This window comes from Chlamydotis macqueenii, unplaced genomic scaffold (genome assembly GCF_036417535.1).
Source record: "Chlamydotis macqueenii isolate bChlMac1 unplaced genomic scaffold, bChlMac1.mat HAP1_SCAFFOLD_181, whole genome shotgun sequence".
Classification (NCBI taxonomy): Eukaryota; Metazoa; Chordata; class Aves; order Otidiformes; family Otididae; genus Chlamydotis; species Chlamydotis macqueenii.
In genome coordinates this window covers 443,602-454,368 of record NW_028239075.1, presented here as the reverse complement: position 1 = coordinate 454,368, position 10,767 = coordinate 443,602, and positions in this window count along the sequence as shown.

Sequence of the window (10,767 nt, the reverse complement as noted above, 5' to 3'; positions counted from 1 at the left end):
ATCCAACATTTTGCCCCCAAAATCCCACGATTTCCCCACAAATCCCCCATTTTTGCCCCAAATTCCTGCATTTTGCACCAAAATCCCACAATTTACCCCCAAAATCCCACATTTTGCCCCCAAATCCCGCATTTTTGCCCTGAATTCCCACATTTCACACCAAATTCCCACATTTTGCCACCCAAAATTCCACGATTTCCCCCAAAATCCACCATTTTTACCCTAAAACCCCCCATTTTGCCCCCAAATCCTGCAATTTTGCCCCAAATTCCCACATTTCGCCCCCCAAATCCCACATTTTTGACCCAGATTCCCACATTTCGCCACCCAAATCCCACATTTTTCTTCCAAAGTCCCGCGATTTCCCCCCAAATTCCCCCATTTTGCCCCCCAAATCACACATTTTTGCCCTGAATTCCCAACTTTAACACCAAATTCCCCCATTTCGCCCCCCAAATCCCACATTTTTGCCCCAAATTCCCCAATTTCGCCCCCCAAAGCCCACAGTTTTGACCCAGATTCCCACATTTCGCCCCCCAAATCCCGCATTTTTGCCCAAATTCCCCAATTTCACCCCCAAAATCCCACATTTTTGACTCAAATTCCCACGTTTTACACCAAAATCCCCCATTTGGCCCCCAAATCCCACGATTTCCCCCCAAATTCCCCATTTTGCCCCCCAAATCCCCCATTTTTGCCCCAAATTCCCACATTTCACACCAATATCCCAAATTTTGCCCCCAAAATCCCACGATTTCCCCCCAAATCCCCCGTTTTTACCCTAAAACCGCACATTTTGCCCCCAAAATCCTGCAATTTCCCCCAAAAATCCCCGATTTTTGCCCCAAATTCCTGCATTTTGCACCAAAATCCCACATTTTGCCCCCAAAATCCCACGATTTCCCCCCAAATTCCCCCATTTTTGCCCCAAATTCACCCATTTCGCTCGACAAATCTCGCATTTTTGCCCCAAAATCCCACGATTTCCCCCAAAATCCCCCCGTTTCGCCCCACAAAATCCCACATTTTTGACCCAAATCCCCACATTTTACACCAAAATCCCACATTTTGCCCCCCAAATCCCACATTTTTCCCCCAAATTCCCCCATTTTGCCCCCAAATCACGCATTTTTGACACCAAACCCCGCATTTCGCACCAAATTCCCCCATTTTGCCCCCAAAATCCCGCAATTTCCCCCCAAATTCCCACATTTCGCCCCCCAAATCCCACATTTTTGACCCAAATTCCCACATTTCGCCCCCCAAATCCCACATTTTTGCCCCAAAATCCCGCAATTTCCCCCGAAATTCCCACATTTCGCGCCCCAAATCCCACATGTTTGCCCCAAATTCCACATTTCGCACCAAAATCCCACATTTCGCCCCCTGAAGCCCACATTTTTGCCCCAACATCCCGCAATTTCCCCCAAATTCCCACATTTCGCCCCCCAAATCCCACATTTTTGACTCAAATCCCCGCATTTCGCACCAAAATCCAACATTTTGCCCCCAAAATCCCACGATTTCCCCACAAATCCCCCATTCTTGCCCCAAATTCCTGCATTTTGCACCAAAATCCCACAATTTACCCCCAAAATCCCACATTTTGCCCCCAAATCCTGCATTTTTGCCCAGAATTCCCACATTTAACACCAAATTCCCACATTTTGCCCCCAAAATCCCGTATTTTTGCCCCAAATCCCCCATTTTGCCCCCCAAATCCCACATTTTTGCCCCAAATTCCCACATTTCACACGAAATACCCACATTTTGCCACCCAAAACCCCACGATTTCCCCCAAAATCCCCCATTTTTGACCTAAAACCCCACATTTTGCACCCAAAATCCTGCAATTTTCCCCTCAAAATCCCGCAATTTTTCCCCAAAATCCCACATCTTTGCACCAAATTCCCACATTTCGCAACAAAATCCCACATTTTGCCCCAAATTCCCGCATTTCACACCAAATTCCAACATTTTTGCCCCCAAATCCCGTGATTTCCCCCCAAATTCCCCCGTTTTGCCCCCAAATCCCACATTTTTGACCCAAATCCCCGCATTTCGCACCAAAATCCAACATTTTGCCCCCAAAATCCCACGATTTTCCCACAAATCCCCCATTTTTGCCCCAAATTCCTGCATTTTGCACCAAAATCCCACAATTTACCCCAAAATCCCACATTTTGCCCCCAAATCCCGCATTTTTGCCCTGAATTCCCACATTTCACACCAAATTCCCACATTTTGCCACCCCAAACCCCACGATTTCCCCCAAAATCCCCCATTTTTACCCTAAAACCCCATATTTTGCCCCCAAATCCTGCAATTTCGCCCCAAATTCCCACATTTCGCCCCCCAAATCTCACATTTTTGACCTAAATTCCCACATTTCGCCACCAAAATCCCACATTTTTCTTCCAAAGTCCCGCGATTTCCCCCCAAATTCCCCCATTTTGCCCCCCAAATCCCACATTTTTGCCCCAAATTCCCAACTTTAACACCAAATTCCCCCATTTCGCCCCCCAAATCCCACATTTTTGCCCCAAATTCCCCAATTTCGCCCCCCAAAGCCCACAATTTTGCCCCAAATTCCCACATTTTACACCAAATTCCCACATTTTGCCCCCAAAATCCCACATTTTTGACCCAAATCCCCGCATTTCGCGCCAAAATCCAACATTTTGCCCCCAAAATCCCACGATTTCCCCACAAATCCCCCATTTTTGCCCCAAATTCCTGCATTTTGCACCCAAATCCCACAATTTACCCCCAAAATCCCACATTTTTGCCCCCAAATCCCGCATTTTTGCCCTGAATTCCCACATTTAACATTAAATTCCCACATTTTGCCCCCAAAATCCTGTATTTTTCCCCCAAATTCCCACATTTCGTCCCCCAAATCCCACATTTTTGACCCAAAATCCCACATTTTCCCCCCAAATCCCACATTTTTGACCCAAATTCCCCCATTTTGCCCCCAAATCCCACATTTTTGCCCCAAATTCCCACATTTTGCCCCCCAAATCCCGCTATTTCCCCCCAAATCCCACATTTTTGCCCCAAATTCCCGCATTTCACACCAAATTCCAACATTTTTGCCCCCAAATCCCGTGATTTCCCGCCAAATTCCCACATTTTGCCCCCCAAATCCCACATTTTTGACCCAAATCCCCGCATTTCGCAGCAAAATCCAACATTTTGCCCCCAAAATCCCACGATTTCCCCACAAATCCCCCATTTTTGACCCAAATTCCTGCATTTTGCACCAAAATCCCACAATTTACCCCCAAAATCCCACATTTTGCCCCCCAAATCCCGCATTTTTGCCCTGAATTCCCACATTTCACACCAAATTCCCACATTTTGCCACCCAAAATTCCACGATTTCCCCCAAAATCCCCCATTTTTACCCTAAAACCCCACATTTTGCCCCAAATCCTGCAATTTCGCCCCAAATTCCCACATTTCGCCCCCCAAATCCCACATTTTTGACCCAAATTCCCACATTTCGCCACCAAAATCCCACATTTTTCTTCCAAAGTCCCGCGATTTCCCCCCAAATTCCCCCATTTTGCCCCCAAAATCCCACATTTTTGCCCCAAAATCCCACATTTCACACCAAATTCCCCCATTTCGCCCCCCAAATCCCACATTTTTGCCCCAAATTCCCACATTTCGGCCCCCAAAGCCCACAATTTTGACCCAAATTCCCACATTTCGCCCCCCAAATCCCGCATTTTTGCCCCAAATTCCCACATTTCGCCCCCCAAATCCCACATTTTTGACCCAAATTCCCACATTTCGCCCCCCAAATCCCGCATTTTTCTTCCAAAGTCCCACGATTTCCCCCCAAATTCCCCCATTTCACCCCCCAAAGCCCACAATTTTGACCCAAATTCGCACATTTCACACCAAATTCCCACATTTTGCCCCCAAAATCCCGCGATTTCCCCCCAAATCCCACATTTTTACCCTAAAACCACACATTTTGCCCCCAAAATCCTGCAATTTCCCCCCAAAATCCCCCATTTTGCTTCCCAAATCCCACATTTTTGCCCTGCATTCCCACATTTTACACCAAAATCCTGCAATTTCCCCCCAAATCCCACATTTTCCCCCCAAATTTCCGCATTTCACACCAATATCCCACATTTTGTCCCCCAAATCCCACATTTTTGCCCCAAATTCCCCAATTTTGCACCCCAAAGCCCACAATTTTGCCCCAAATTCCCACATTTTACACCAAATTCCCACATTTTGCCCCCCAAATCCCACATTTTTGACCCAAATCCCCGCATTTCGCGCCAAAATCCAACATTTTGCCCCCAAAATCCCACGATTTCCCCACAAATCCCCCATTTTTGCCCCAAATTCCTGCATTTTGCACCAAAATCCCACAATTTACCCCCAAAATCCCACATTTTTGCCCCCAAATCCCGCATTTTTGCCCTGAATTCCCACATTTAACATTAAATTCCCACATTTTGCCCCCAAAATCCTGTATTTTTGCCCCAAATTCCCACATTTCGTCCCCCAAATCCCACATTTTTGCCCCAAATTCCCACATTTCACACCAAATTCCCACATTTTGCCACCCAAAATTCCACGATTTCCCCCAAAATCCCCCATTTTTACCCTAAAACCCCACATTTTGCCCCCAAATCCTGCAATTTCGCCCCAAATTCCCACATTTCGCCCCCCCAATCCCACATTTTTGACCCAAATTCCCACATTTCGCCACCCAAATCCCGCATTTTTCTTCCAAAGTCCCACAATTTCCCCCAAATTCCCCCATTTTGCCCCCCAAATCCCACATTTTTGCCCTGAATTCCCAACTTTAACACCAAATTCCCCCATTTCGCCTCCCACATCCCACATTTTTGCCCCAAATTCCCCAATTTCGCTCCCCAAAGCCCACTATTTTGACCCAAATTCCCACATTTCGTCCCCCAAATCCCGCATTTTTGCCCCAAATTCCCACATTTCGCCCCCCAAATCCCACATTTTTGACCCAGATTCCCACATTTCGCCACCAAAATCCCGCATTTTTCTTCCAAAGTCCCGCGATTTCCCCCCAAATTCCCCCATTTTGCCCCCCAAATCCCACATTTTTGCCCTGAATTCCCAACTTTAACACCAAATTCCCCCATTTCGCCCCCCAAATCCCACATTTTTGACCCAAATTCCCCAATTTCGCCCCCCCAAAGCCCACAATTTTGACCCAAATTCCCACATTTCACCCCCAAAATCCCGCTATTTCCCCCGAAATCCCACATTTTTGCCCCAAATTCCCACGTTTTACACCAAAATCCCACATTTGGCCCCCAAATCCCACGATTTCCCCCCAAATCCCCCATTTTGCCCCCCAAAGCCCACAATTTTGCCCCAAATTCCCACATTTCACACCAATATCCCACATTTTGCCCCCAAAATCCCGCGATTTCCCCCCAAATCCCCCATTTTTACCCTAAAACCGCACATTTTGCCCCCAAAATCCTGCAATTTCCACCAAAAATCCCACATTTTTGACCCAAATCCCCACATTTTACACCAAAATCCCACATTTTGCCCCCAAATCCCACATTTTTGACCCAAATTCCTCAATTTTGCCCCCAAATCACGCATTTTTGACCCCAAACCCCGCATTTCGCACCAAAATCCCCCATTTTCCCCCAAAATCCCGCGATTTCCCCCAAATTCCCCCATTTAGCCCCACAAATCCCCACATTTTTGCCCCAAAATCCCGCAATTTCCCCCCAAATTCCCACATTTCGCCCCCCAAATCCCGCATTTTTGCCCCAAATTCCACATTTCACACCAAAATCCCACATTTTGGCCCCCAAATCCCACATTTTTGCCCCAACATCCCGCAATTTCCCCCAAATTCCCACATTTCGCCCCCCAAATCCCACATTTTTGACCCAAATTCCCACATTTCGCCCCCCAAATCCCACATTTTTCTTCCAAAGTCCCGCGATTTTCCCCCAAATTCTCCCATTTCGCCCCCAAAGCCCACAATTTTGACCCAAATTCCCACATTTTGCCACCAAAATCCTGCTGTTTCCCCCCAAAATCCCACAGTTTTGCCCTGCATTCCCACATTTTACACCAAAATCCCACATTTTGCCCCCCAAATCCCACATTTTTGACCCAAATTCCTCCATTTTGCCCCCAAATCCCGCATTTTTGACCCAAATCCCGGCATTTCGCACCAAAATCCAACATTTTGCCCCCAAAATCCCACGATTTCCCCACAAATCCCCCATTTTTGCCCCAAATTCCTGCATTTTGCACCAAAATCCCACATTTTGCCCCCCAAATTCCACAATTTCCCGCCAAATTCCCACATTTTGCCCGTCAAATCCCACATTTTGCCCCTCAAAATCCCGCAATTTTTCCCCAAAATCCCACATCTTTGCACCAAATTCCCGCATTTTGCACCAAAATCCCACATTTTTGCCCCAAAATCCTGTGATTTCCCCCCAAATTCCCCCATTTTGCCACCCAAATCTTGCATTTTTGACACAAATCCCCTCATTTTACACCCAAATCCCACATTTCGCCCCCAAAATCCCACGATTTCCCACAAAACCCCCCATTTTTGACCTAAAACCCTAGATTTTGCCCCCAAAATCCTGCAATTTCCCCCAAAAATCCCCCATTTTGCTTCCCAAATCCCACAGTTTTGCCCTGCATTCCCACATTTTACACCAAAATCCCGCGATTCTCCCCAAATTCCCACATTTTGCCCCCCAAATCCCACATTATTGCCCAAAATCCTGCATTTTTGCCCCAAATTCCAACATTTTACATCAAAATCCCACATTTCACCCCCAAAATCCCACATTTTTCACCCAAATCCCTCATTTTTGACCCAAATCCCCGCATTTCGCACCAAAACCCCCCATTTTGCCCCCAAAATACCGCGATTTCCCCCAAAATTCCCCCATTTTGCCCCCCGAATTCCCACATTTTACACCAAAATCCCGCGATTCCCCACAAATTCCCACATTTTCCCCCCAAATCCCACATTTTTGCCCCAAATCCTGCATTTTTGCACCAAATTCCCACATTTCGCCCCCAAAATCCCACATTTTTGACCCAAATCCCACATTTTTTCCCCAAATTCCCCCATTTTGCCACCAAATCCCGCATTTTTGACCCTAATCCCTGCATTTCGCACCAAGATCCAACATTTTGCCCCCAAAATCCCGCGATTTCCCCCCAAATTCCCACATTTTGCCCTGCAAATCCCACATTTTTGACCTGAATTCCCACATTTTACACCAAAATCTCACATTTTGCCCCCAAAATACCACATTTTTGCCCCCAAATCCCCCATTTTGCCCTCAAAATCCTCCATTTTTGCCCCAAATTCCTGCCTTTTACACCAAAATCCCCCATTTCGCCCCCAAAATCCCAATTTTTGACCCAAATTCCCCCATTTCGCACCAAAATCACACATTTTTGCCCCAAAATCCTGTGATTTCCCCCCAAATTGCCCCGTTTCACCCCCCCAAATCCCGCATTTTTGCCCCAATTCCCACATTTCGCCACCAAAATCCCACATTTTGCCCCCCAAGTCCCGCATTTTTGCCCCAAATTCCCACATTTTGCCCCCAAAATCCCGCGATTTCCCCCAAATTCCCCCATTTTTGCCCCAAATTACCCCATTTCGCAACAAATTCCCGCATTTTTGCCCCAAATTACCCCATTTTGCCCCCCATATCCAAAATTTTTGCAACAAATTCCCACATTTCGCCCCCCAAATCCCCCATTTTACACCAAAATCCCGCGATTTCCCCCCAAATTCCCCCATTTTCCCCCCAAATCCCACATTTTTGCCCCAAATTCCCACATTTCCCCCCAAATTCCCCCATTTTGCCCCCAAAATCCCACATTATTGCCCTGAATTCCCACATTTAACACCAATATCCCACATTTTGCCCCCAAAATCCTGCGACTTCCCCCAAAATCCCCCGTTTTTGCCCCAAATTGCTGCATTTTGCACGAAAATTACACTTTTTGACCCAAAAATCCCCCATTTTTGCCCCAAATTTCCGCATTTCACACCAATATCCCACATTTTGCCCCCCAAATCCCGCATTTTTGCCCCAAATTCTGCAATTTCGCCCCCCAAATCCCGCATTTTTGCCCCAAATTCCCCCATTTCGCTCCCCAAATCCTGCATTTTTGACCCAAATCCCCGCATTTCCCCCCAAAATCCCCAATTTTACCCCCAAATCCCGTATTTTTGCCCCCAATTCCCACATTTCACACCAATATCCCACATTTCGCCCCCAAAATTCCACGATTTCCCCCCAAATCCCCCATTTTTACCCTAAAACCCCACATTTTGCACCCAAAATCCTGCAATTTCCCCACAAATTCCCCCATCTCGCCCCCCAAATCCCGCATTTTTGCCCCAAATTCCCACATTTTACACCAAATTCCCACATTTCGCCCCCCAAATCCCACATTTTTGACCCAGATTCCCACATTTCGCCACCCAAATCCCACATTTTTCTTCCAAAGTCCCGCGATTTCCCCACAAATTCCCCCATTTTGCCCCCCAAATCACACATTTTTGCCCTGAATTCCCAACTTTAACACCAAATTCCCCCATTTCGCCCCCCAAATCCCACATTTTTGCCCCAAATTCCCCAATTTCGCCCCCCAAAGCCCACTATTTTGACCCAAATTCCCACATTTCGCCCCCCAAATCCCGCATTTTTGCCCAAATTCCCCAATTTCACCCCCCAAATCCCACATTTTTGACTCAAATTCCCACGTTTTACACCAAAATCCCACATTTGGCCCCCAAATCCCACGATTTCCCCCCAAATTCCCCATTTTGCCCCCCAAATCCCCCATTTTTGCCCCAAATTCCCACATTTCACACCAATATCCCACATTTTGCCCCCAAAATCCCACGATTTCCCCCCAAATCCCCCATTTTTACCCTAAAACCGCACATTTTGCCCCCAAAATCCTGCAATTTCCCCCCAAAATCCCCGATTTTTGCCCCAAATTCCTGCATTTTGCACCAAAATCCCACATTTTGCCCCCAAAATCCCACGATTTCCCCCCAAATTCCCCCATTTTTGCCCCAAATTCACCCATTTCGCTCGACAAATCTCGCATTTTTGCCCCAAAATCCCACGATTTCCCCCAAAATCCCCCCGTTTCGCCCCACAAAATCCCACATTTTTGACCCAAATCCCCACATTTTACACCAAAATCCCACATTTTGCCCCCCAAATCCCACATTTTTCCCCCAAATTCCCCCATTTTGCCCCCAAATCACGCATTTTTGACACCAAACCCCGCATTTCGCACCAAATTCCCCCATTTTGCCCCCAAAATCCCGCAATTTCCCCCCAAATTCCCACATTTCGCCCCCCAAATCCCACATTTTTGACCCAAATTCCCACATTTCGCCCCCCAAATCCCACATTTTTGCCCCAAAATCCCGCAATTTCCCCCGAAATTCCCACATTTCGCGCCCCAAATCCCACATGTTTGCCCCAAATTCCACATTTCGCACCAAAATCCCACATTTCGCCCCCTGAAGCCCACATTTTTGCCCCAACATCCCGCAATTTCCCCCAAATTCCCACATTTCGCCCCCCAAATCCCACATTTTTGACTCAAATCCCCGCATTTCGCACCAAAATCCAACATTTTGCCCCCAAAATCCCACGATTTCCCCACAAATCCCCCATTTTTGCCCCAAATTCCTGCATTTTGCACCAAAATCCCACAATTTACCCCCAAAATCCCACATTTTGCCCCCAAATCCTGCATTTTTGCCCTGAATTCCCACATTTAACACCAAATTCCCACATTTTGCCCCCAAAATCCCGTATTTTTGCCCCAAATCCCCCATTTTGCCCCCCAAATCCCACATTTTTGCCCCAAATTCCCACATTTCACACGAAATACCCACATTTTGCCACCCAAAACCCCACGATTTCCCCACAAATCCCCCATTTTTGACCTAAAACCCCACATTTTGCACCCAAAATCCTGCAATTTTCCCCTCAAAATCCCGCAATTTTTCCCCAAAATCCCACATCTTTGCACCAAATTCCCACATTTCGCAACAAAATCCCACATTTTGCCCCAAATTCCCGCATTTCACACCAAATTCCAACATTTTTGCCCCCAAATCCCGTGATTTCCCCCCAAATTCCCCCGTTTTGCCCCCAAATCCCATATTTTTGCCCCAAATTCCCAACTTTAACACCAAATTCCCCCATTTCGCCCCCCAAATCCCACATTTTTGCCCCAAATTCCCCAATTTCGCCCCCCAAAGCCCACAATTTTGCCCCAAATTCCCACATTTTACACCAAATTCCCACATTTTGCCCCCCAAATCCCACATTTTTGACCCAAATCCCCGCATTTCGCACCAAAATCCAACATTTTGCCCCCAAAATCCCACGATTTTCCCACAAATCCCCCATTTTTGCCCCAAATTCCTGCATTTTGCACCAAAATCCCACAATTTACCCCCAAAATCCCACATTTTGCCCCCAAATCCCGCATTTTTGCCCTGAATTCCCACATTTCACACCAAATTCCCACATTTTGCCACCCCAAACCCCACGATTTCCCCCAAAATCCCCCATTTTTACCCTAAAACCCCATATTTTGCCCCCAAATCCTGCAATTTGGCCCGAAATTCCCACATTTCGCCCCCCAAATCCCACATTTTTGACCCAAATTCCCACATTTCGCCACCAAAATCCCACATTTTTCTTC